We start from the raw sequence: 24,892 nt of genomic DNA, 5'->3' as shown, positions 1-24,892 counted from the left end.
CCCCACATTTATTTTTAGGGGGAAAAAATTCTTGGTGAAGCCAATTTGTGAATATTTCTCAGTTTAATTTCTGCAACTCCTTTTTCTAAACTGAGGCTATCCCTGCAGAGGTCCAATCCTGCCCTCCTTTTTCATATGCATCTTCCATTTAAGCCACTGACTGTAGGATTGGCTGTTCTAGCTTCATGCAAGAAGGAAACGTTTTACTTGGCCGAGCACCTTTAATACTCCTTGGATGTGGTCCGTGTTAGTGTTTCAATAGTTTATTTGCCTGTATTGAGAAAACAAACTAGGCGTTGGTAAATATGTCTCTTCTAATACCTAGACATGAATCAAAATTTCTCTACTTTTTTGTTAATACTTTGTAAGGTGAATTTTGATTTATGAGATACCTTTCTTAAGCAAAGTTTTTGAAGGAAAGATCTCTTATTGAGCAAATTCTAGAGCAGTTGAATAAGGGATCTTTCTTCTTCCTTCTTTCATAGCTTTTCCATCCATTTGGAGATGATAAGCTATTTTATTTTTTAAACCTCTGATTTATCCAGCATCATGCCTATTCTACTCTAAGGTTTTTCATTTTGTAAATTACACTGGTGTTAGATTCACACAGTTCTCAAGGTGTCTCTTCCTAATATGTATACCAACTCTCAAGGTGTCAAATACAAGTCATATTTATTCCTGTGATTCTCACTAGCTCTGTTGGGGGAGGGGAGTTCTCTCTGGCAAGAAATTTAAAGTGTATATCATTTCACAACTAGACTTTCATGGGGGAAAGTGGTCAGAATACTTGTTTAATTTTAGTTATGATTTGAGCAGTATATTCTTCATTGTAAGATTGAGAGGTTTGCCAACTTCAGTGAAATCCTTCAAAAATTAGGATTCAGGCATATTAGGTGGGGAGAGCCTCCATAATATGCCTGTCTTCATTTTTGCTGATATGAAACAAACAGGCCAGTGGTTTAAATGTGGTGCGCTGGGAAATAGGTTACATATAATATCTCTAAGGACAGGATTGTCAGGGCCTCCTTTTCTCATGCAAAATGGTTTAAAAAAAGTTTCACTCTGTCCCAAGTGGTCTTCCTGCTTGAGTGCTTTTCCCAGGCTCCAGATCAATCTTTAACTCCCTACTTTTAAAACATGACAAAATATTAGGATAACAGACAGAAAATACTAGCTTCACAAGGGCTAAGCAGAGTGGTCTCTCTAATTCCTGCAGGCTTCAGAGTAGTTCTCTTTTCCCAGTTCTCCAAACTCCTAATCAGGGCTAACTATTCCCAGTTACTGTGGCTCAATATCTAATCTTTCAATAAATGATAGGGTGGCTACAGAACAGACCACAAAGACATCTTCAACCCGCTGCCTGCAATATCATTTCCTGGCCTTACTGAATACCTGGCATAGAGCAAGGATTAGAAGAGCTGCACAGCAGCAAATTCTTCCCAGGATAGCTCTGCCCTGATTCCAACCATCCCTTGCGTGCTGCCATACCAAGGGCCTCTCTGAGTGGGCACCCACAGATTCAGACCGCACCCTGCACAGTAGAGTTGCAGCAGTTTCACTACCAGGGAACCTGTGTGGCCGTGGAGATGGGAGACTAGATTAGTTTCAAAGGGTAAAATTTTCAAAGGGGCCTAAGGTGCTTTTGACTTTTAATGGGCTCTACGTTCACTTAGGCCCTTTTGAAAACGAGCACTGAAAGGCATAACTATGTTCCATATTTATGATTAGGCTGTAGTCACATAATACATAGAGGGTGCTAAAGTGTGTCTTAAGCTAATGCAGTATTCTGTATTAATCATGAATGCTATGAGAACTTTGGTATGAATCATATCATGACACAAGTAAATTAAACGACAAGCAGGCTAAGTTTTCTGATGCGCTATATAACTAATGATTGACCCCTTTGGTAAAAGAAAGCTAGAGAAGTGAGGCAAGCAGTGGTGGTTGAGGTATTTCTTTCAATACGTGCTTCTGTGTGTTCCAATATTCATGGAAGCAAGGTTTACTATTTCCAGTGTAAAGGATTTTGGTTTCTTTTCTTTTCTTCTATTTTTTTTTGCAAGCTCTCTCTAGAGTAAAATCTGCCAACATATTATATATAGTCCATATGTTTTTTCCCCGTTTTCATTACTAGTGTCCTTTATATGTAAAAAAAATTGTTTTTTACATCTGCTCCAGCTAGTTATTCCTTACATAAAGTCATCATGTCCTGCATCTAATCTAGCCTATCTAGGTACTAGTGCTTTTAATATGCCATGGAAATTACTTTGATGTCACATGTTTTGTAACAATATTGGAGTGACTTCACCAGTAGATGGCTCTGCTGAAAATTGTTCCATGGTACAATATGGAAAACAGAAAAGGCTTCGTCCTTTTCTGTTCTTACTTACTAAACATCAAAACAGGCTTTTTTTCATAGTCTGGGTTATTTAGATAGATTTTGTGTTCTCCAGTTGGGCTTATTGTCCCCTTGCTCTTTCTTTGTGTGAATACAGCCTGAAAGGACTTGAAATAAAAGTGGTGGTGGTGGTGATGGTTGGTATGTATGTATGTATGTATTTATTTATTATTCTTGTCATTTACATGAGAAATGTTAGATAATGACTTCCGTCTTTTTGTTGGATGACTCCTTGGAAAACTGGTAGGTTAGGAAACCTGAATGGACTGGATCAATAGAGACAGGCAAGGAGTTTTAGTAAGTCTGTTTAAAACTTTGGGTTTGGGTTTATTTTCATTAGCTCCTACTTACTTCAAATGCCTGAAAAAAAAATTAGGAGAAAGACTCTCTTTGAGAAAGATACAACACTCTCATTCCTTTAGCTGGGACCTGGGAAAGCTCCTACTCCAGTTCTCTAGTCCTCTACCAAAAAAATAAGGAAGACAAGACTTTGGAAACTCCTGATATTTTAGAAAGAAGAGAAGAATAAAACAAGCATGCCCACCTCTTAAAACTTGTGAGGTAATCACGCAACATGATCACTACAAAAATATTGCCGTTGTTGTACACCTCTGAAAATCATACTTTGTGCATGAAAGAAGCTCAAATCAAAACCAGTTTGCACCAGAGCAGTCAATCACTTTGCTCACAGAAGGCTATTTCTCTCCCAGATTTCAGTTTGATCCCCCACTACATCAAACTAGCTGTTTTTGTTTTATCATGGGGAAAGTGTATTTTATTTCACTAGAAAATAGTTGAGCTGTTTTACCTTCCAGCAAATACCATGAGTGGAAAATTTCTACCCATGAGGTGAACTTTTTGGAAAGTTATGAGTAACCAAAAATGTTGGCTTACAATAGAAATACTTGGGCAATATTGGCTATCTCCAGCAGCTTTAATATACTGTCAGTAAAGTCTTAATATTAGGCCTTAATATCCAACCTTTGATAGTGATCTTGGTCAGCCAATTTGGAGCCTCAAAGATGTTTTAACTGGTTTTGCTATACCGCTATGTAATGTGTGGCCAATACTACCTTTGTCAGGTTTTTTAGGTACAAATAAATCTTCAGAATATCACCCAATAAATTCTAATTTCATTCATGCCTTACAGATAATAATTTAAAGAGCTACTCTCTGCTTGCAATTAACCACGGAGAAAATAGATCAGTCCCATAATTTATGTCTGCAAAAGGTTAGGCTGGATTTGTAATTAATGTTTGTTCCTTTTAATGAAATACTCCAAAGGTCTGCACTTCTGTCATTCATGGAGGTAATTTTTCAATTGATTAGTAAAATAATACTTGAAAAGTAAATGCACCCGCTTCAGCACAGAAATGTCTTAGTCAAGTGGAGACAATGACTGGAGTGCTAAAAAATTTAAAAAAAAAACAATATTTCAATACAGTGGAGACTGAAGTTTTATTCCAACAGAATTCAGAACTCCCACTAAAGAGAAAATGCAGAAGGTAATTAAACCTCCAACGGCGTTCTCAGCATGCTTTTGTCCCATTTAATTCCTAGGTGGGTTTCAGCATATCTAAATGGTTTTAAAGGTAGATGCCTGAGCTGTGCATTCTAACAAGTGCAATACCCATGGAAAGCATGCATTACAATGAGGCATGGCTGCACCTTGATATTTACATTAGGGACAGGCATCCATCAGATGTTGGAAGTTCAGCTTCAGTCTGGATAAGCATCCAAAAGTCTGGATGCTTACTCAGACTATCCAACACTCTCAAGTCTGAACAACTCACGAGAGTTGTGGTACTGCAATTTCTAGCTACCAAGTAAGTCTTTCTATGAGACTACTGCTCCCAAGCCAATAAAAACAGCCCTCCCTCCCCTTTTTCAGGGGGGCTCAATAAAGATTCTGTTTGGATTTAGCTCTTTTTTTAAGGGTGTGTTTGAAGATTGAGCTGGTTTATTATTTTATCTGAGACAATTAGCTCATCCCTAATTTAACTTGTAACTTTCTTTAGTCATTTCGTCATGAATGAGAGAGTCCAACATCTCTGCTATAAAAGCCCTCAAATTCTAGAGTGATGAACCTGCTACAAATGGCTTGATATGATAGCTAGGTTAGATTAAAGAATGCAAAATGAAAAGGGGCCCTCTGCTAAGTTTCTGCAGGGTCCTAAAAGCAAATGCATCCCTGTGTAAGGAGCATAATTTCACTGAATTAAGAGGATTTGCTCCTGCTCACACCAAGGTGGAGGGTTTTGTTTTGGGAGAAAAGAATAGCAAGACACAATTAGCTAAATGGAGATATAGTCCATCTATTTTTAGTATATAGCTCATTGACATTTGTCAAAATTTCAATCTATTTTTTTGCAAAAATATTTTGCTATTGTTCAACCAGTTTATAGAGTGGTAGATATTTTTTAAAAAAAGTTTTTAGCAACATTCTTTGAACCCTTTTTTGCAATTTTCAACAGTAAAAATAATTTTTTGTTCCTTAAAGAGTATCTTCCATCATAGATAATAAAGTTGTCTCAATAATCAAGTTTCAGAGGGAGATGTGAGAGAGGACTTTTATGGACCAGCTTCACTCTGGCTGGCACAACAAGATGTAAATTATACATCCCTGGGCCAGCCTGTCACCAACTTTTCTGCCATAGCTTCCCACTGGACGAGGCTGCTAATGGGATATGTTGAATTAGTACATCCCGTGGCTGTTCTGGTTGTCCCCTCCTTGGTCAGCTTTTGGGATTGTGCAAGCTTCCAATGGACAACATGGCTGTTGGGAAGCAGGTTGTTGTCACTTTCCACCATCACATTAACTTCCTTGGCTGACTTCCTGCCACTTTGTGTTCCAGCTCTAGGGTCTGTGCTCATTTCCACTGGCATGGAACATGAGCTGAAGCCAGTACTACACCTTTCATCTTGCATTTTTAGACAGCTATGCCAAAATTTCCAAGCACGGCCACTGATTTTTGGGTGCCCAGCTGAGAAGTGTCTCAAGTTGGGAATAAAAAAGCTGAGGCACTCACAATTACATGTCATGTCTTAAAGTTCTGGCCCTAGTGTTTTAGAGCCATAAATTGTAGGAACATGAGGACTGACAACTATTTTTATTATCTTTATATAAAAATGCTAATGATTTTCACTGTGTAAATGTATCCACAGAACAAACCCAGCAAAGGCAGCAGTAGTGTCTCAATCTTGCTCTGGAAGGAGTACTTCCAAAAGTGAGGAGGTAGTTCAGTATTTCAGTCCCATGCATGCTGCCTTTGATCTCTCTGTGGAGAGGTGGGCATCGGTCTTCTTGGAATTGGTGAGAGATCACTAAGGCTCAGACTGGCTCAGTGTTGCAACGTCTAGGTCCCATTTTCTCTTTTTTTCTCAGAAGTTCTAACATAGTCAAACAGACATATTCATATACAATGGCAAAACACAGCCAGAGTATGGATTGAACAATAACACAGCATGACATATTCTTAAATACTCCTGTTATAGCTATGATCAATAATTCTCTAAACTCCACCCCCAACACACACAAAAAGAGACTTATCAAAAGCCCAATCAACCTGGAGTCAGTTTGTAATGATCTCATGAAAGACCAAAGGTCTTCATAATTGGATCTTTTGCCTCTATAGATTAATGTGAGTTTTCCCATGAGGACAGTGTTGATTAGCTCAGTTAGCCCATCAAAGAATGTGGGGGAAAGAGCACATTTCATTTTCGTAAAATGACTTTTTGGCCATTATATGTGCTGCAGTAATCCAGTTCCTTGCATTACTTGAACAGGATAGATCTTGAATGTCCAAAACACAGAGGTTTGACATAGGGAAAACCCCTTTCCTAATTGTCTTATAGAACACCACATGAAAACATGGATATACTTTGACATTCAAAGACTATACGAGACAGGTTTGCATTGAAGCAGTCATATTTCCAACATATACTATGTGCGGCAAGTCCAGTCTTATGCAATCACTGAGGAGTCCAATAATATCTATGTAGATTTTTGTTCTGAAAGAGAAACAAAAACAAAGAACTAGATGTTCTGCATACATTTTCCTATCTGTCCGAGGAAATGGAGAAGTTTAGCTCCTTCTCCCATTATGGTACAGTCAGTAGAATAAATAAAGGGGTTCAGCCATTTGTATGTTACCCACAAAATGTTTTTGATTAACATACTTTTTAAGGTGCACTTCAAGTGGCGTGTTGTTTATGGCCTGCCAACCATTCCCCAGCTCATTTCTAAATCTGAATCTAAGGTTAGAAATGACCTTGCTCTGTTGGTAGCTAATAGTTATCACAAAGATATGTGAAGGAGGCTTGAATTGTCCATTCAACAATATCTTTTATGGTTAATATGCTCTTGGGTAGCCAGGTGGATTTGAATTTCAAGCTATTAGCAAGTTTAAATCTTGGATTATAGTAGATTGGCATGGAAGAAAAGTTGGTGAGATCAGAAGTAGTAATGGACTTGATTTTCTGAAGAACGCTCCAAGAGGAGGTACATATTGTGTTTTTTCTGAAAGGTGCAGACAACCATTTTAAAAATAGAAGTGCAGAGAGAAAGTCTCCAGCCATGATGGGGCTTGGGAAAAGTTGGTATGACAGAACCATTTTATTAAAAATCATAATTGAAAAGCCAGATGATATAAACACAGATCAGGTAATCCCACACCCATGTCCCTCATTTGACCCTGATTACTTAAGTATCTTGTGGGATACCCATAAGAATTGTACAACTCTGTTTATTCTTATAAAAGTTGAAGAAGGAAATTTAAATGGAATTAAGTTGCTCCTACATCTTGCTCCTACATTCATTTTAATAGTGTCTACCTTTCTCAATAAAATATATTGATAGTGAGCAACCTTTTGTCAGTTCTCGAAGTATGGCATCCATGTTTGCACATACTATTTTTGTTAAATCAGAGCATATCCTGATGCCTAGGTAATTTATTTCTTTGCACCAATGTAAGGAGAATGGTTGATTGTATTTGAGATGGATTTAGACTATGAGAAATATCCATCACTTGAGACTTGTTCCAGTTTATCTGAAATTCGGATAGCTCACCAAAGTTGCAGATAGTAGTGGTGGAATGGAAGAGGAAAGGTTTTGTTTGTTTGTTTTTAACATAAGCAGGATATCTTCTGTGTATAGACTAATCTTGTAATCTTTATCCCAGATGGTAATTCCTTCAGTGGATTGTGTCTGTCTGATAGCCGTACAACAACTAGCAGCATATATGTCAAATAATAGAAGCAATAGAGGGCACCCCTGACACGCTCATCAGTTTAACTGAAAAGTGGAGGAGAGGACACCATTTGTCAGAACAGAGGCAGGGGGTGATTTGTAAATATCATCACTCTAGGTCAGAAATTTAGGTTCAAATCCTAATTTTCTCAGGATTGCTTGTAGGTATCGCCATTCCACTTGATCTAAGGCCTTTCTGGCAGCTAATGAAAGGGTAGCAGCTGGAGCATCAGTTGTTTGTGCCTGATGGATTATGTGGAAGATCTTTTGAGTGTTGTCCATGGCTAATGTCATATATGAAACCCACCTGGTCTGCCTGGATGATTGACGGGGCAATGTTGTTTAGGTGAGAAGCAAGAATCTTTGTCAGAACTTTATTATCTGTGCTCAACAGAGACATGGGGACAGTAGTCACCATTATGAAGATCGTCCTTGTCTTTTTTCTTTTGTAAATATTTCATTATAGCCTTTCGACAGTATCCCAACTAAGGGATTAATAAATGTCCTATATAATTCTGCTGGAGCACCACAACACCCAGATGCTTTGACTGAATTGAGTGAGCCAATTGCCCGCTTAACTTTTAGTAAAGAGAGATGTTCCTCCATAAAATCTGTCTGAGGTAGCAACAGTGTATTTAGGATAATCCCTCCATGAACTGGTCTAATAGATTAGAACTGAGCTCACCATGAGATGCGTTAAGGGATTCATAAACGTTTTTAAATGGTCTGTTAATTTTATCAGACTCTAATACAGAAAGACCATTGTGCTGTAGCAAAGAGGCTATGGTGTTCTTGGATGAAGTCCTTTAAATTTTCCTCACTTTATTCCCTCCCCACTCCCATATAATGCCTCTGTTTAATTCCGCTAAGCATGAATTAAGCATGGGTGGACGTACATTCATTGTATTAGTATTTTGAGGTAATGAGAGAGTGCAGCAGCTCATTACTTTGAGGGTCTTCTTTATGTTTCCTTCCCCCCCCCAAAGTTGGCAACCTCCTCTGCTAAAGAATTAAGTAATTTATTGCTTTCTTTTTTCTCTTCAGATGCAAATTGTATGCATTGTTCTCTTAAGGTAGCCTTCAGTGCTTCCCATAAAGTTGTTGTGGAGGAGCCAGTATTTGTATTTGCCTTCCAGAAGCTGGTAATGGATGTTTCAATCATCTGAAGAAATTTAGGGTCTCTAAGTAGATGTGAGTTTAACTTCCATCTTGAGGATCTTGTAGTACTATGACCAGTATCTGTGTGAAAAGAAATTAGAGCATGATCAGACATGATATTACTCATGTCTGCCTCCAGACATGCAGAAATATGTGTAGTCCTACTTCATGGGATTCTTAGTCTTCAAATATCCACTAGTCCAATATCCTTGAGTAGGGATAACAAATGGTTTGCAAAGGCCTGAGCTTATTACCTAGATACACTTAGATTTGTCTGTGACATCATCCACAATCTCCTAGTACAATTAGGATATCCGTTCTAGGGGAAATAATGTCAACTAGTTCTGTGATAAAGGGTGCATTCCCACTATTAGGATTATATGCCCTGCCCAAAAATAATCTCTTACTATTGAAAATGCCTTCAGTTATTATGTAGCTCCTCTTTGGATCCAGCCATGATGGAATAAATTGAAAAGTTGGGCTCTTGTGGATTAGTATCGCTACTTCCCTGCTTCTGGAGTTGAAAGAAGAGTGATATTCATGTCCCACATAGTTTTGTAATTATGTCTGCATCTTCAATCCTTAAATGGGTCTCCTGAAGGAAAGCTCTATGATATCCGTTTGATTTTAAATGCCTCAAAGTCTTAATTCTCTTGGAGGGTTCATTAAGGATAAGCCCTCATACATTCAGGGGGACAAGCTTAATAGAGTTCATGAAAAATCAGTGATGGTTCAGCTGCTAATTGATGCCCAATAGACTGACAGCCTCTGAGTGCTTCTCTATGCAAAACAAAAACAAACCCACCCATTTTACCTTTAATATTCCAGACTTTAGATACCTGGGAGCGCTTAATTGAGGAGTTTTAGTGTGTGGGGGTTGAGGGGACCAGGAGTCAGGCAGCCATCTTCTCTACAGGTCACATCCCCCAAGTCCCATTTTCAACAGTGATTTAGGAGCTAAGTCTCACTGACTTTCTGAAATTGGGACTCAGCCATATAAATCACTTAGGCAGTGTGACACTGAGCAGAAGAACACTTAAATACCTTTAAAAAATCTCGGCCTAAGAGCCTGAGTCAAATGCCCATTGAAGTCAATGGATGCTGAGTCGGGCCCTTACTCACTTCACATACTGGAGCCTCAAAGGGTGAAATCCTGGCCTCATTGAAGTCAATGGCAAAACTCCATTCACTTCAGTAGGGTCAGGAATTCACCCAAGGAGCTATGAAATGACATTAACATTCAGTCACTATCAACTTGGGTTGGATTCAAAGCAGTGACCCAGGAGAGAGAGCCCGCATAATCCATTACTACTGCCCAAGTGCTCTGAGCCATTTATAGATTCGATGGTCGGAAGAGACATAGTGATCATCTAGTCAGACCTCCTGTATAGCACAGGCCATAGAACTTCCCCCAAAATAATTCCTAGAGCAGATGTCTTAGGCCTGGTCTACACTAGGAGTTTATATCGAATTTAGCGCCGTTACATCGAATTAACCCCGCACCCGTCCACACCACGAAGCTATTTAATTCGACATAGAGCTGTCTTAAATTCGACTTCTGTACTCCTCGAAAACGAGAGGAGTAGCGCTAAATTCGAAATGGCAATATCGAATTAGGCTAGGTGTGGATGGAAATCGACGGTAATAGCTCCGGGAGCTATCCCACAGTGCACCACTCTGTTGACGCTCTGGACAGCACTTCGAGCTCGGATGCTCTGACCAGCCACACAGGAAAAGCCCCGGGAAAATTTGAATTCCTTTTCCTGTCTGGGCAGTTTGAATCTCATTTTCTGTTTGGACAGCGTGGAGAGCTCAGCAGCACTGGCAACGATGCAGAGCTCTCCAGCAGAGATGGCCGTGCAATCTAATAGAAAGAGGGCCCCAGCATGGACTGATCGGGAAGTCTTGGATCTCATCGCTGTGTGGGGCGATGAGTCCGTGCTTTCAGAGCTGCGCTCCAAAAGAAGGAATGCAAAGATCTACGAGAAGATCTCTAAAGCCATGGCAGAGAGAGGATACAGCCGGGATGCAACGCAGTGCCGCGTGAAAATCAAGGAGCTGAGACAAGGCTACCAAAAAACCAAAGAGGCAAACCGACGCTCCGGATCCCAGCCCCACACATCACGTTTCTACGAGGCACTGCATTCCATCCTAGGTGCGGCCGCCACCACTACCCCACCAGTGACCGTGGACTCAGAGGATGGGATACTGTCCACGGCCGGTTCCTCGTCGGAAATGTTAGCGGACGGGGAAGATGAGGAAGGAGATGAGGAGGACGAGGCAGTCGACAGCGCTTGCACCACTGATTTCCCCGACAGCCAGGAGCTCTTCATCACCCTTACCGAGATCCCCTACCAACCATCCACAGCCGTTACCCCGGACACCGAATCAGGGGAAGGATCAAGCAGTGAGTGCTTTAAACATCTAAACATGTAATTTTAACATAACTGGTCCACCGTGGTAACACACGTTCCCACGCCATGAGTCCAGTAAGTAGTCTGGGATCATGGCACGGCACAGCATGGCGGCATACGGCCCTGGCCTCTGCATGGTCTCCCGAAGCATTCTTCCCCTCTCGCTCTCCGAGATCCTCATTAGAGTTATATCGCACATGACGCCCTGCTTTAAATTAGGGAGGGGAATGTTAGTATTGGGACTGCTTTACAGCCACGCGGTGGAGGCGGCAGAGGGGCAGCATACAGTGATCTTTCCCGGGGACAGCCGCGAGGTGGTGGGACAGGGGCAGAGCTCATGCTTCCCTGATTGCTGCCAGCAGAGAGTGGCCTTGCATTCAGTGCGAAAGGAGCCCAGTGCTACTATTACATTTTTAAGCTGCCACAAGTCTACGGCTTACCATGTTTTCCTGCAACAAAAGTAGAGGTGTCCTGCCACGCTTCTCTGATCGCAACTGCAAGACCCCAGGCACTGAAGGCGAGGGCCGAAAATTCGACCTTGTCCTGTGTGCGCATGTGAAAGGTCCAGTGCATGGTGTTGTTCACAGAGAAAGACTATGTTCTTTGTTAGCAACTTCATTTATCTGTCTCAGGAATTTACTCCCTTTTTCCCATTCCCACAGACACATCTGCGACTGTCTCCCAACCCAGCCTGGCATCACACTCCCAGAGGCTAGCGCAGATTAGGAGAAGGAAGAGAAAGACGCGTGAAGACATGTTTTATGAACTTATGGAGTGCTCACGAGAGCAGGCAGCCCAGACGACACAGTGGAGGGAGAACTTGTCACAAATGCACAGAGCAGTCATGGAACGGGAGGAGAGGTGGCGCCAGGAGGACCAGCAGGCTACTCGAACCCTGCTTGGACTAATGAGGGAGCAAACGGAGACGCTCCGGCGCCTAGTGGATGTTCTGCAAGACCGGAGGCAGGAGGACAGAGCCCTGCTGCTGTCTATCTCTAACCGCCCTCCCCCGCCACCAAGTCCCACACCCCCCTCACCAAAAGTCCAAAGAAGGAGGGGCGGCAAGGGCCGTTAAAACTTTCAGTCGGCCCCTGCACACTGCTGCAGCAATGGAAGGCTCTCGTTCCAAAGTTTGAAAAGCCCTTTCCTACCCATCTCACAATAGCCCACGTCCAAGTTTCCTCCCCCCCTTTTCATGTGCGGTTCATAATAAAACATCTGTTTCTGTTAAGTACTGTTTCCGAGAGTGTCTTTTAGAGGGGATTCTGTCTGAAGGGGGGGAAGGGGTTTGTTACTTGGACAGGACAGTCACCTGTAGCAGGCTACAGAGGCGGGGGCAGGTCCAGCATCAGGACACATACACAGTACAGTCACCAGTTACCCTGGTCAGTCTGGGAGGCGGTTTTCATGTTCTGGGGTGCGAGGGGGTTGATCTGTGACTTTGTGGCGGGGGAGGGCAGTTACAGATCTTCTGCCGCGGTCCTTATCCTGGATCACAGAGCCACGCAGCAGGGGATCTGTTACCCTCCGCCCCCTGCCAGAAAGTCACTTGGCCGACACATACATGCAGTCCTGCCCAGGACTGCTGGCAGGCTGCGTTGAAACAACCAATCCAGCACTGCGGAGCCTGTCATTCCCGGAGTTTAGAAGCATCATTTGCATCAAAACAATAAACCAGCCCCCCGCCACAGTCTGCGTCCCCGGTTTAAAACATTCCCGCGAAAACAGTAAGAAAGAGAACCTTGTTCAGTAACAAAACGGAACAGATTTTATTTGTTGGGAAGGTGGGGAAGGGGGTATGTAACTTGGAAGGATAGTCAACAGTAACTGGGTAAAGAAACGGGGGCAGGTTCAGTATCTGTGTCCACAAAGTGAACAGTCACTGGAGACCCTGCTCAGTCAGGAACCTGGCTTTCAAAGCCTCCCTGATGCACAGCGCGTCCCGCTGGGATCTTCTAATCGCCCGGCTGTCTGGCTGGACGTAATCAGAAGCCAGGCTATTTGCCTCAAGCTCCCACCCCGCCATAAAGGTCTCCCCCTTGCTCTCACACAAATTGTGGAGCACACAGCAAGCAGCTATCACAATGGGGATATTGGTCTCGCTGAGATCACAGCGAGTGAGTAGGCTTCTCCATCTCCCCTTGAGACGGCCAAAAGCACACTCCACCACCATTCTGCACTTGCTGAGCCGGTAGTTGAATAGTTCTTTCCCTGAGTCCAGTGCGCCAGTGTAGGGCTTCATGAGCCAGGGCATTAGCGGGTATGCAGGGTCCCCGAGGATGACTGTAGGCATCTCCACATCCCCAACAGTTACTTTGTGGTCCGGGAAGTAAAGACCTTCCTGCAGCCGTCTATACAGACCAGAGTTCCTGAACACCCTAGCGTCATGAACCTTGCCAGGCCATCCAACGTAGATATTGGTAAAACGTCCCCGATGGTCCACCAGTGCTTGCAGCACCATGGAAAAGTACCCCTTTCTGTTGATGTACTGGCTGGCCTGTTGGTCCGGTGCCAGGATAGGGATGTGAGTCCCATCTATAGCCCCACCGCAGTTTGGGAATCCCATCTCGGCAAAGCCATCTCTGATGAGCTCCACGTTTCCCAGGGTCACTACCTTAGATAGCAGTAGCTTGACGATTGCCCTGGCTACTTGCATAACAGCAACCCCCACGGTAGACTTGCCCACACCAAAGTGGTTAGCGACGGACCGGTAGCTGTCTGGCGTTGCGAGCTTCCAGAGGGCTATGGCCACTCGCTTCTGGACAGTCAGGGCTGCCCGCATCCGGGTGTCCTTTCGCTTCAGGGCAGGGGACAGCAACTCACACAGTTCGAGGAAAGTCCCCTTCCGCATGCGAAAGTTGCGCAGCCACTGGGATTCATCCCAGACCTGCAGCACTATGTGGTCCCACCATTCTGTGCTTGTTTCACGGGCCCAGAATCGCCGTTCAACAGTATCAACAAGACCCAGTGACAGCGAGATGTCCTGGGCGCTGGGTCTCATGTTCTCAGAGAGGTCGGAGCTAGTGTCCGACTTCATGCCGTCACGGTGGTGCCGTAGCCTCCTCTCATGATTGATCTGCAGCTGCCTCTGGTACAGGTGGAGGAGAAGCTGCGAGGCGTTGAGAACTGCCACAACTGCAGCGATGGTCGCAGCGGGATCCATGCTCGCACTGCTGTGGCGTCCGCGCTGTCAGTAATCAGAAAAGCGCGCGAACTGATTTCCCACCGGCGCTTTCAGGGAGGGAGGGAGGGAGGGCGTGAGTGACGGACGGATGACGACAGGCGCCCAAAAGCACCCTCGACACATTTTTTTACCCAGAAGGCATTTGGGGCTCGACCCAGAATTCCAATGGGCAGCGGGGACTGCGGGAACTGTGGGATAGCTGCCCACAGTGCACCGCTTCCAATGTCGACGCTTGCCCCGTTAGTGTGGACTCACAAAGTCTCACAAAGTCGAATTACTGTCCTTAGTGTGGACACACACGTTCGACTTAGTAATATCGATTCCACATAGTCGAATTAACTAAAATCGAAGTACTCTCGTAGTGTAGACAAGGCCTTAGACTAACATCCAATCTTGAGTTAAAAATGGTCAGTGATAGAGAATCCACCATGACTCTTGGTAAACTGTTCCAATGATTAATTACTCTCACTGTTAAGAATGTATACCTTATTGGTCTAGCTTCAACTACCAGACATTGGATCGTGGTATACCTTTCTCCGCTAGATTGAAGAGGCCATTATTAAATATTTGTTTCCCATGTAGGTACTTATAGACTATAATCAAGTATACCTCTTAATCTTGTCTCCTTTCACTGTGTTTGAAGAGATGGATTAATCTATAATTTTGAACTCCCATTATTTTAGTCTAGACAGTGAAAAAGAGCAACGAAAAAATAGTTGGATTAGCTTTTCAGTCACCTCCTTAAAATTCCCTTCATTGGAGGAAATGCTTGATTATTTTAAATGAATATAATTACGAAATTCTCTTTTGTAAATGGAGACGTTTTCTACACCACCTTCTAAAAAAGGCCTTTTACTAAAAGTGTAAGGTAAAATTCAGCTCCATTGCTGCTAGTGTGTTAAGTGTCTATGATTTACAATGGAAACTCTGAAGTGTGTATATATAATTCCTAAATGATCACCTAATTGAAATATTTAATTAAAGACCAGCTGGAAAGGTAATCTTGGAAAGTAAAGTAAAGTCAAAATAGGCAGTAAGGGAATTGATTATTTAAACCTATATAAACTGGAAATATTCAGCTATTAGCTAAGTCCTCAGGTGACAGAAGATTTTCTACTTTAAAATAACTTATTTCTGTTTCTGTTTCCAATGGGCTAGTACAGGGGTGGGCAAACTTTTTGGCCCGATGGCCACATCTGGGTATGGAAATTGTATGGTGGGCCATGAATGCTCACAAAATTGGGGGTTGGGGTGCGGGAGCAAGTGAGGGCTCCGGCTGGGGGTACGGGCTCTGAGGTGGGGGCAGAAATGAAGAGTTCAGGGTGCGGGAGGGAGCTCCGGGCTGGGGCAGGGGGTTGGGGATCGGGTGGGGGGGGTGAGGGCTCCAGCTGGGGGTGCAGCTCTGGGGTGCAGGAGGGTGGGACCGAGGGGTCTGGAGGACAGGAGGGGGATCAGGGCTGAGGCAGGGGGTTGGGGTGCGGGAGGGGCTCCCGGAAACAGCAGCATGTCCCCCCTCCGGCTCCTACATGAAGGCATGGTCAGGCGGCTCTGCATGCTGCCCCGTCCGCAGGCGCCACCCCTGCAGCTCCCATTGGCCCATTTGCTGGCCAATAGGAGCTCCGGGGCAGCGCTGGGGGTGAGGGCAGTGTGCGGAGTCCCCTGGCTGTCCGTACGCGTAAGAGCCGGAGGGGGGCCGTGCCGCTACTTCCAGGAGCCATGCGGAGCAAGCCCCTGACTCCACTCCCTGGCAGGAGCTCGAGGGCCAGATTAAAATGTCTGAAAGGCCAGATGCGGTTCCCGGGCTGTAGTTTGCCCACCCCTGGGCTAGTAGATGGGGTGACTCAGTACCTCACAAGATCAGTCTTGCTCATACTGGCTCATTCAGTCTTGTTCATATTTCCCATTAAAAAGGTGGAACCCAGACCAGGTCCCAAGTCACAAAATGTGGATCACGAGATTAGGCAAGTGGTATAATTCTGGCCTGGATCCCAGTGGAGATTCCAAACATATTGCTGAAGTTCAGGGAATTTGGATTCAGAATTTTGGCTTATTCTGATTTGAAGCTTTATAATATTAATGCTTAAAGCTTGTCTCTCATGGCTTTTGAAGAGGAAGAAGGGGGGAAGCCCCAATAAACTACCTGATGCCAGACAAAGCTTAAGATGGAGAATGTAACTGATAACTTTTGGGGACACCCTATCTTAGCATGCTGAGAAAACCAAGCTAAATACCTTTTCTGGTAAAATAAGGAATATAGATCATCACAACAGTTAAAGACAATATCTTGAAAGACATGGCTTCCACTCTCAGATGTGAAATGTTGGGCACATGTTTCATGAGAGAGATGCTAGGATCTGGTTTTGGGTTCACATGCATAAATTTGATACACCACATAATTTGAATGGATCTAAGACTGCTGCAGAAAACTTACTCTACATGACAGCGGTTATCTTAGTAGCTTGTTAATACATAATATAATCTTGTCCAAATTCTGCTCAGTTACAATAGAGAAAATCTAGAATAACTCATCTGAAGTGGGTGGAACTACTCCAGATTTACTGTGATGTAACAGACATATTTTTTCAGAATATAGATCTCTGTAAAAACATTACAATATGCTGTCCCACAGTTGTGTTCACTGGAATACTGTGTGTTAATTAAAAGGAACAATATCTAGTCTTATTGCAGAAATTAATCTTAGAAAAAAATTAAACAAGCTCTAATAGCTGAGTGGTTTCTCCTCAAATTTGTTTCATTCTGCTAGGTTATTATGAAGAAAAGTTCAAAATGCCTCTTATGTATATTGTACAAAGACTAGATCTCAGGTTGAAAAGTCCAACAACTCATTTTAGAGTACAAACTCAGCTTGAATGTATCAAGTGGTTTATATGGATAATAAGGACATCTACACCCTCCCCACATCCCCCAAGGTTGAATGAGAACCCCTCATGTGTCAGGGTATAATTCAGTTTGAGGGAAGGGACTAGGAAGAAATGACCCCCTATGAAGGAGTTATTTCATAATTGCTCACTTTGGAGTTTCCTATCCCTGAAGCATATGGTACAGATCTCTATTGTAGATAGACCCACTGGTCTGGCAATTCCCATGTGATGTGTCCATTTCTAGATAGAGCAATTATTTACATAGGAAATGCATTAGCCATATTTCCTCTGCCTCTGTTGTGCTCTAGGTTGCAAATTTTATTTATTTGACATTGGAAACAGAATTAATTTTTCCGTATCATAAAAATGATTTAGTTTATACCCTGGAATCCAGACATTTTTTCCATAAGCTACTTATTTTCCTTTTGTGTTGCATTTAATTGTGAGAAAGCATATTTAAGAGATGAACAAGTTTCATTAGCTGACACTTTATGATGATTGGTGGATTACAAAAAGAGAACCAAGTTTACAGTGATGGCCTATATGGGACAAGTTGAGCAGGAAAACTCATTTAGCTGCTCCTTGTTATGCACTAGACTAGAGTCAACATTATATTCAGTGAGCAGGTGTGAAGCTGTTTAGTAAGCCCTGGAAAAGAACTGTGAAAAACACAAAATTGTAAGAATGATGCTGGAAACTATTCAACAATGAAGGCAATCACACTAGAGCTAAAGCAATGCTATTAAATAATGAACAGTAATAGGTGACTGCTGTAAATTGGCATGTGCTGCCTGCTGCAAGCTAGAGGATTAATTCTGAACCATGTAATTTGCCAAAAGAGCAGATCTACTTGGAGGTGAATGTTTTGCAGTGTGTTATATTGCTTTGTGGAAAGTCAGGAGTCCCATATTTGGACTATAATTCTACCTCCCAGTACTGATGAAGCCTGAATGGCTTCAAAACTCTGTACTCCTTCATTAGTACCAATCACAATCTATTTTATTACTTTCTTCTAATTTATTTTATCTATGTTTTCTCTATAGCTCACTTTTGCAGTGAAAAAACTATGAACCCTGCTTACTTAAATAGGTGAGCATTTTATCTGCATGAAATAATCTACTAAAGTGAATCTACATTTTTACTGTTCACCATTGGGAGTATGTGGTTCATAGCCTGCCTCTTCATTATAAGTCAGTTTTGTCACAGTAAATGCATTGGGCTTTCCTAATATAGGGCCAGAAATTCACAAATGTACATGGTGCAGTCAATAAGGGTATGTCTGACCTGCAGGTGGGAGCATGTCTCCCAGACTCCATCTAGCAGGCCTTGAGCTAGTGCGCTAAAAATAGCAGGCAGGGCTTTAGAGCCCAAACTGTAGTGTCCACACTGCTATTTTTAGCACACTACCTCAATCCCCGCTAGCAGAAACCTGTCTACCTAAGCTGGGAGGCTTGCTCCCAGGTACAGTGTAGAGTTGTAGACATACCCTAAAGGGGGACAGATAGCCCCACAGTTTAGCATAGGTTATGTTAGGCATGTAATTGTGTGCCTAATATGCATGTGCGATTATTGCCACTGTTCATGTAAATTGGGTAACAACATGTACATTGTTCATTGTGGTTATTTGTTTGTGTAGTTGTCCAACTTGCATTGCAGTCATGATAATTAGGTGTACAACTGCAGGTCCATTTTGAATAGGCAATTGCGTGCCCATAAGATTTTGAAAATCTGGCCCATACTTGCTTTTTAACATTAATCATAGAATATCAGGGTTGGAAGGGACCTCAGGAGGTCATCTAGTCTAACCCCCTGCTCAAAGCAGGACCAATCCCCAGACAGATTTTTGCCCCAAATCACCCCCTCAAGGATTGAACTCACAACCCTGGGTTTAGCAGGCCAATGCTCAAACCACTGAGCTATCCCTCCCCTATTATTAGATTGATGATGCTTTACTATATGCATATGAAGGTCCTGTACAATAGTCAGAATGTGTCAAACAAAGGACACACTTTGCACTGGAAGAGTTTATATTGTAAATATGAGTGAGTAAAATTTATCACAAAACTATATGAACGGATACCATAAAAGCAAACAGGATGCATGTGATACATCTCTTGATTTTTCCAGTTACAGTTATAAATACTTTAGTTCTTTTTCTAATCTACAAATTTTTATAGTTCAGAAGATTAACATTAGCCCTTAGTTCCATACTTGCCACCTCATTGAAATCAGTGGGGTTGCATGAGTATAAATAAAGGCATAAATTGAACTAAATCCAATATATTTAATAAATTGATGGCTCTTTATCTTATGAAAATGAAGATAAACATACAGCCTTTGGGGGTTCATCCTGCCATTGCGTTTTATGCAAACCGCCCATTGACTTCTGTTTGTGGAATCATGTCAGAACTGGAAACTTTGGGTCAACCTGCACTCTGGTGTAAATCTAGAGTGCATCTATGACTTTAATGGAAATACTCCAGACTTCTGCCACCATATGGAAAACCAGAATTTGACTCATTATGTTTTATGCACTTGGGCATCTACAATTAGGGGTGGGAATATTGGGATATTTCCAAGGAGTATATATTGGAAGCACTGGTCATAGTGGGGGGGCTAATCATTCAATTTCCCATTAATGTAAATGAAAATGACTTAGGCTAAAACAGCTCTCAACATTTTGAAAATGGACCTTTATATGTATTTTAGATGCTCTAAGAATTCCAAATATTTTCATGCTGAGTCTCGCAAATCCTTCAGGGATATAGCATAGAGTACAGCATATGATGATTTTTCCTGTTACTGGGCCTGAATACTAGTATAAATCAGGAGTAACTCCACTTACACTTGTACAAAGTAATACCGTTATATTAGAGTAAAATCTTCGAGAGATCAGAAGAATCAAGCCCAGTCTCTTTATTATGAGCTTTTCTTAGAATGAAAAACATATTTTCTTATTGATTGCAGTACAAATTTTCCTAAAAGAGGCATTTTGCAAACAAGCTATTTAAGTACTAAAGAAGACATTGATTAGTTTTAAATGGCAGCTACAATTCAAGTGCATGTAAAGACAAGTGCATTTGCTTTTGAGGTTAAGCCTCTATATTTAATAATTGAAGGAAAAATACAGTAAGAGCTGATGGAGGAAACTTCTGTGGAAAAATATTATACAGTAACTTATAACTGCCATAACTACAATTGCCTTAACAGATCATATTATAGTTCCACTCAGACTGTTTTTTAAAGCAGACTATTCCTTTATTATTTATTTTTAGGTAGGGTTTAGAAAATATTTGTGTTGATTCAGGAATCTGAACACACAGACTATATCAAAAGAATTATAGTTAACATGGTATCCAGTTAGTGTTCAACTCCTTTGTGATATCTATTTTGTCCTCCTTTGGTTGGAGAAATGCCATTCGTCCCCTTCCAAAAAATTTTCCAGCTTCCCCCCGTTTCATTTTATGTATTTTCTTTTATTTAATATATACAGGGCCACATTTTGCAACTGTAACCTTGAATAGCACATTCATGAAAGTCAGCTCACTGAGTGCTCATCAGTGAAAGTAAGGGCTGTATAGTCAAACTATAGTATAGATTTTATTCATAAAGAATCTTGATTCTGTTTGTTTGCATTACAGTATTGCCTGAGTCCCATAGTACTCTTCAAGAGACCCTATCTATCCAAAGTGCTTACAATCTAAATAGACAAAGTAGACAAATGGTGGAACGATGGACAGATTATCCCCATTTTACAAATGGGGATTTGAGGCCCAGAGAAATTAATTGTCCAGGGTCACACAGAAAGTCGGTGGCAGATCCAGGAGTTGAACCCTAATCTCCTGACTTTCACAAAACTATCCTTCCTCTCTATCTATAATGGAGGTGTAAATCCTGAAGCTGTTACTCAAGCAAAACTCCCATTGGCTTCAATGAGAGTTTAGACTGCAGGATTTGGCCGAAAATGTTTTCAATTTACCCAGCTTAACAGGTAGGTCAATTCAGATGTGTGGCAGTTAAAAGGGTTTGCCTGATGTAATTCAGTGCAACACTCAAAGGGTCATGTTTTCCAATATCCAAACCTCTGTTGTGTCTGGAAAACATGTATAACCTCATGAATGTGCATTGTATGCACATATGGGTATAGCTGTGATCTTTTATGCAGTTTCCCATAATGTGTGCGCAAATGCGTCCTCTTCGCATAATTGTCTGGCCTTGCATGCATGTTTTATGTGTACCACTTGTGTATGAATATTTGAATTTTGTTCTGCTAGAAATATAAATACTTAATAATATATAATACTAAATATTAGATTGCTTTCAACTGCATCCTGTCAGGAGTTAGGGCCTGCAGCTGAGCTGGTCTCCAGGTAGCTTATCAGTACAGTTGGTTTGCAGCAGGCTGTTTGATTGGCTGCAGGCTCTTAAGCCAGCAGCAGCAGCTTGCTGGCCCCTCAATGCTCATGACCACGTTTGTGTCTGCTCCTCCATTATCTTGTTCCTCCTGCTTCTACCTTGCACCCAGCCTTGCTTCTGTCCTTCTCCTGCCTTGAATATCTCCTTGCCTGAAAGCCTGCTTGCTCCAGTTCCTAACCTCCAGTTTGACCCTTGACTCTGACTCTTGACTACTAACTCCAGCTTGACCCTCAACTCTGGTATCCAGTTCTTGCCCTCCAGTTTGACCTATGGCTCCAGTTTCTGACTACTGAAAGCACAGAGGTGATTGTTGTCAGAACCAGACCAAACAGTGTGCCAAGGATGGTATGGCTTTCAGAGGCAGGGACAACATGAAAAGGTGATGAGTGCATAAGTAGGGAGCAGGCAGATTTCTGCAGAGCCTTGAAAGACAAGAAGCCCTAAATTTGATGCACTGGGGAATGATCATCGAGATTCAAAGAGGAGGTGACATGGTTAGAATTGTGGACATGAAAAATTGTCTTAGTAGTTGTGTTTGGTATGGACTGTGGGCAGCAAGGAGGCAGAGTTTACAGTAATAAAGATGGAGATAAGGACCTGGATGAGAGTTGTAGCTGTAGGGACTGAGAGAAAAGGTTGGTTCTCAGAAATGTTGTGGACGAAGAAGCAGCAGATTTTTGACTGGTCCTTGTTGGCTGGGGCAAAGGAGAGAGAGGAATCCGATGACGCTGAGGGAACTGCACAGCGCTTCTCTGGATGCAGCCTTTAACCATGAAAATGTGGCTGTTATTGGATTATATAGTATTTAGTCTTTCGATGGAAATATGGGGGCTGATACAAATCTCACTGAAGTCAGTGGGAGACTTCCTGTTGGTTTTGGTGGTTTGGGGATTAGGCCCTTTATTCTTCTCTGATTAGATTTCTGATGATCTCATGAGTAGCAGGATTTTTTCCAGTTAAGGTAGGATTCTGTTTAATGCAGGAGGGCACAATAAAGCATCAGTGGCTGAAATTTTACATACAAAGGTTTCCAAAATTGCATTCCTGTAAAATATGTGGCATAAATACAGGAAGGTGGTGATGTGGTTTGGTATAAATGTTTAATTAGCATTCGTCTGGGTTAACCATGTGATTCCATCATGGCTATGCCACCTGTGAGAAATGCAACCATCCAAGATTGATGCCAAATACATTTTTATTCCACACCATCTGTTTTCTATAGATAGCAATATGTGCACGCATGCGCACACACCCTTGTAGTGATCTCTAATCTGGAGTTAAGATGATTTGTGATGACCTCAAACTCAATAGCATTAAAGATGATAAATAGAATATAGAAACTTAAAGGGAAAGTACTAAAATTAACCGTGAACTTTCGGCATAAACTAATCATTCCACTGTCCAGTTTTCAAAGATGTCCCTTCTCAGTTTAATACCTGTTGATAAAGATCACTTGTATACATCATCTCCCTCCCACCTCATCCCTCCCCCATCTACAGCTTTTCTCTATGCTGTCTATTCCCCTTATAATCCAATCTTCTAGTTATAGTAGTGCTTATTAAAAGCTTGACTATAAAGTCTTTGTTTACCCAAAGACCTATTTTTATCACAACTGTTTAGAATGGTTAAACCTCAACAAGTTAAACACTTTACACAAAATAATGTATTTGCAATAAATTGAAATATTAACCAATCATATATAATGGTTCAGTTCTAACAAATGGTTTGCTAGAAATCCTTGGAGTTTCATATAAATTGAAAACTGTATTGACTGACTGGGCTGCACTCGAATTATATTGCATTTGGATCAAAAAGCATAGAAAAAGTTCTCATTATAGTTCCCTGACATTAATTTGAGCATTTTTATATGTGTGTCCTATTAAGTACTTTAAGTGCTTTTTGATAATTGTGCTTTGTAGTTTTTACAGCACTTCAGCCTATTCCCAGTTCAATTTCCTCTTTTATCCGATGTTTGAAATATTGATTTCTGACAGATAAAAGCAAACCTTATAATCTCAGCAGCACGCAATAAGTGAGTAAGATGGGGCTACAGAATGCATCGGGGAATGGTCATATTTGAAACCGTCTTTGTTTTATTACATTTCGTCAACAGAATGTACTTACTGCTTGCTGATATTTATGTAAAAAGCAGGACTCCTGATAGTCCAGTGATATTACCAGTTCCTAGTCTACTTTTGCATTTAGTAAGATAAAAGAAGAAACTCCCTTGGTGGTTGGTGATTGTAGCTGCTTAAACTGCTGTCAGCTAGCTCGAAGTAACTGTGATTTATCTTCTTCAGATTGTGCAGTGTCCGTGATCTTCTAGGGTTTGCATTAAAAACTGACAGAACATCAGAATGCCAGAAACCTCTCATATTGTGGCTGTGGAGGTAGCGCTTCCAGTTTGCAGAGCACCGTTCAAGCCCTCTACAAAGCCTCACCACCATATACCTGAAAAAGAGACTTGTGGAAATGTGGAAGCTAGACTAGGAACATCAGGCTGTTGAGAATAGGCCTCATGTCCTGTTTTATTTGCTTTCACAACATCTCCCTTTCAGAATCTAGATGCTAGTGATCTGCCAAACTAGAAGCGAGTAGGCATCCAAGATAGAAGACTGGGAGGCATCCGAGCATCCACACTAGCTTGCCATCTGGCAATTATTTACCGCTTGAAGCTTAGCCTACTGATCCCAATAGGCTAACATAAGTCTCTCAGGCAGCTTGGTTAGCGTTGCAGTGAATCATTCCCACACCTACATCTGCTTGTAGAAGAGCAGAACATGTAACCTACAGAGGACTGATCTACTTCAGCGCCACTGATATTTCCTCTGATGTAACGAAAATTAGTGTCACTGGTTTTATCTTGTAAATGGACAGTTGAGGCATAACATTCTTTTTTTAGGGGGAGGGAGGAATTTCTCCTGCCCGTACAATACTTCAGTTTATTTGTCCTGTCCATTATGATGAAAGCACAGTAGTGACTTCATAGTTAAGACTATGCCACTTTAAGCCCTGCTTTCTCTGCTTCCCCTCTCCGACCCCTTTAATTTGTGACTGGAGGAAGCAATTCGTCTAAAAATGTGTGTGGTTTAAAAAAAAGTTAAGATGAGGATTTTTCTGGAGAATTTGAAAATTATAAATTTCCATGGGGTACTTAATCCAAAATTAGCCATGCTTTACATTTGCACTTGA

The sequence above is a fragment of the Emys orbicularis genome, chromosome 14, assembly GCF_028017835.1.
Source record: "Emys orbicularis isolate rEmyOrb1 chromosome 14, rEmyOrb1.hap1, whole genome shotgun sequence".
NCBI classification, from domain to species: domain Eukaryota; kingdom Metazoa; phylum Chordata; order Testudines; family Emydidae; genus Emys; species Emys orbicularis.
The sequence above is the reverse complement of the archived record's forward strand: the minus strand, read 5'-3'. Positions refer to the sequence as shown.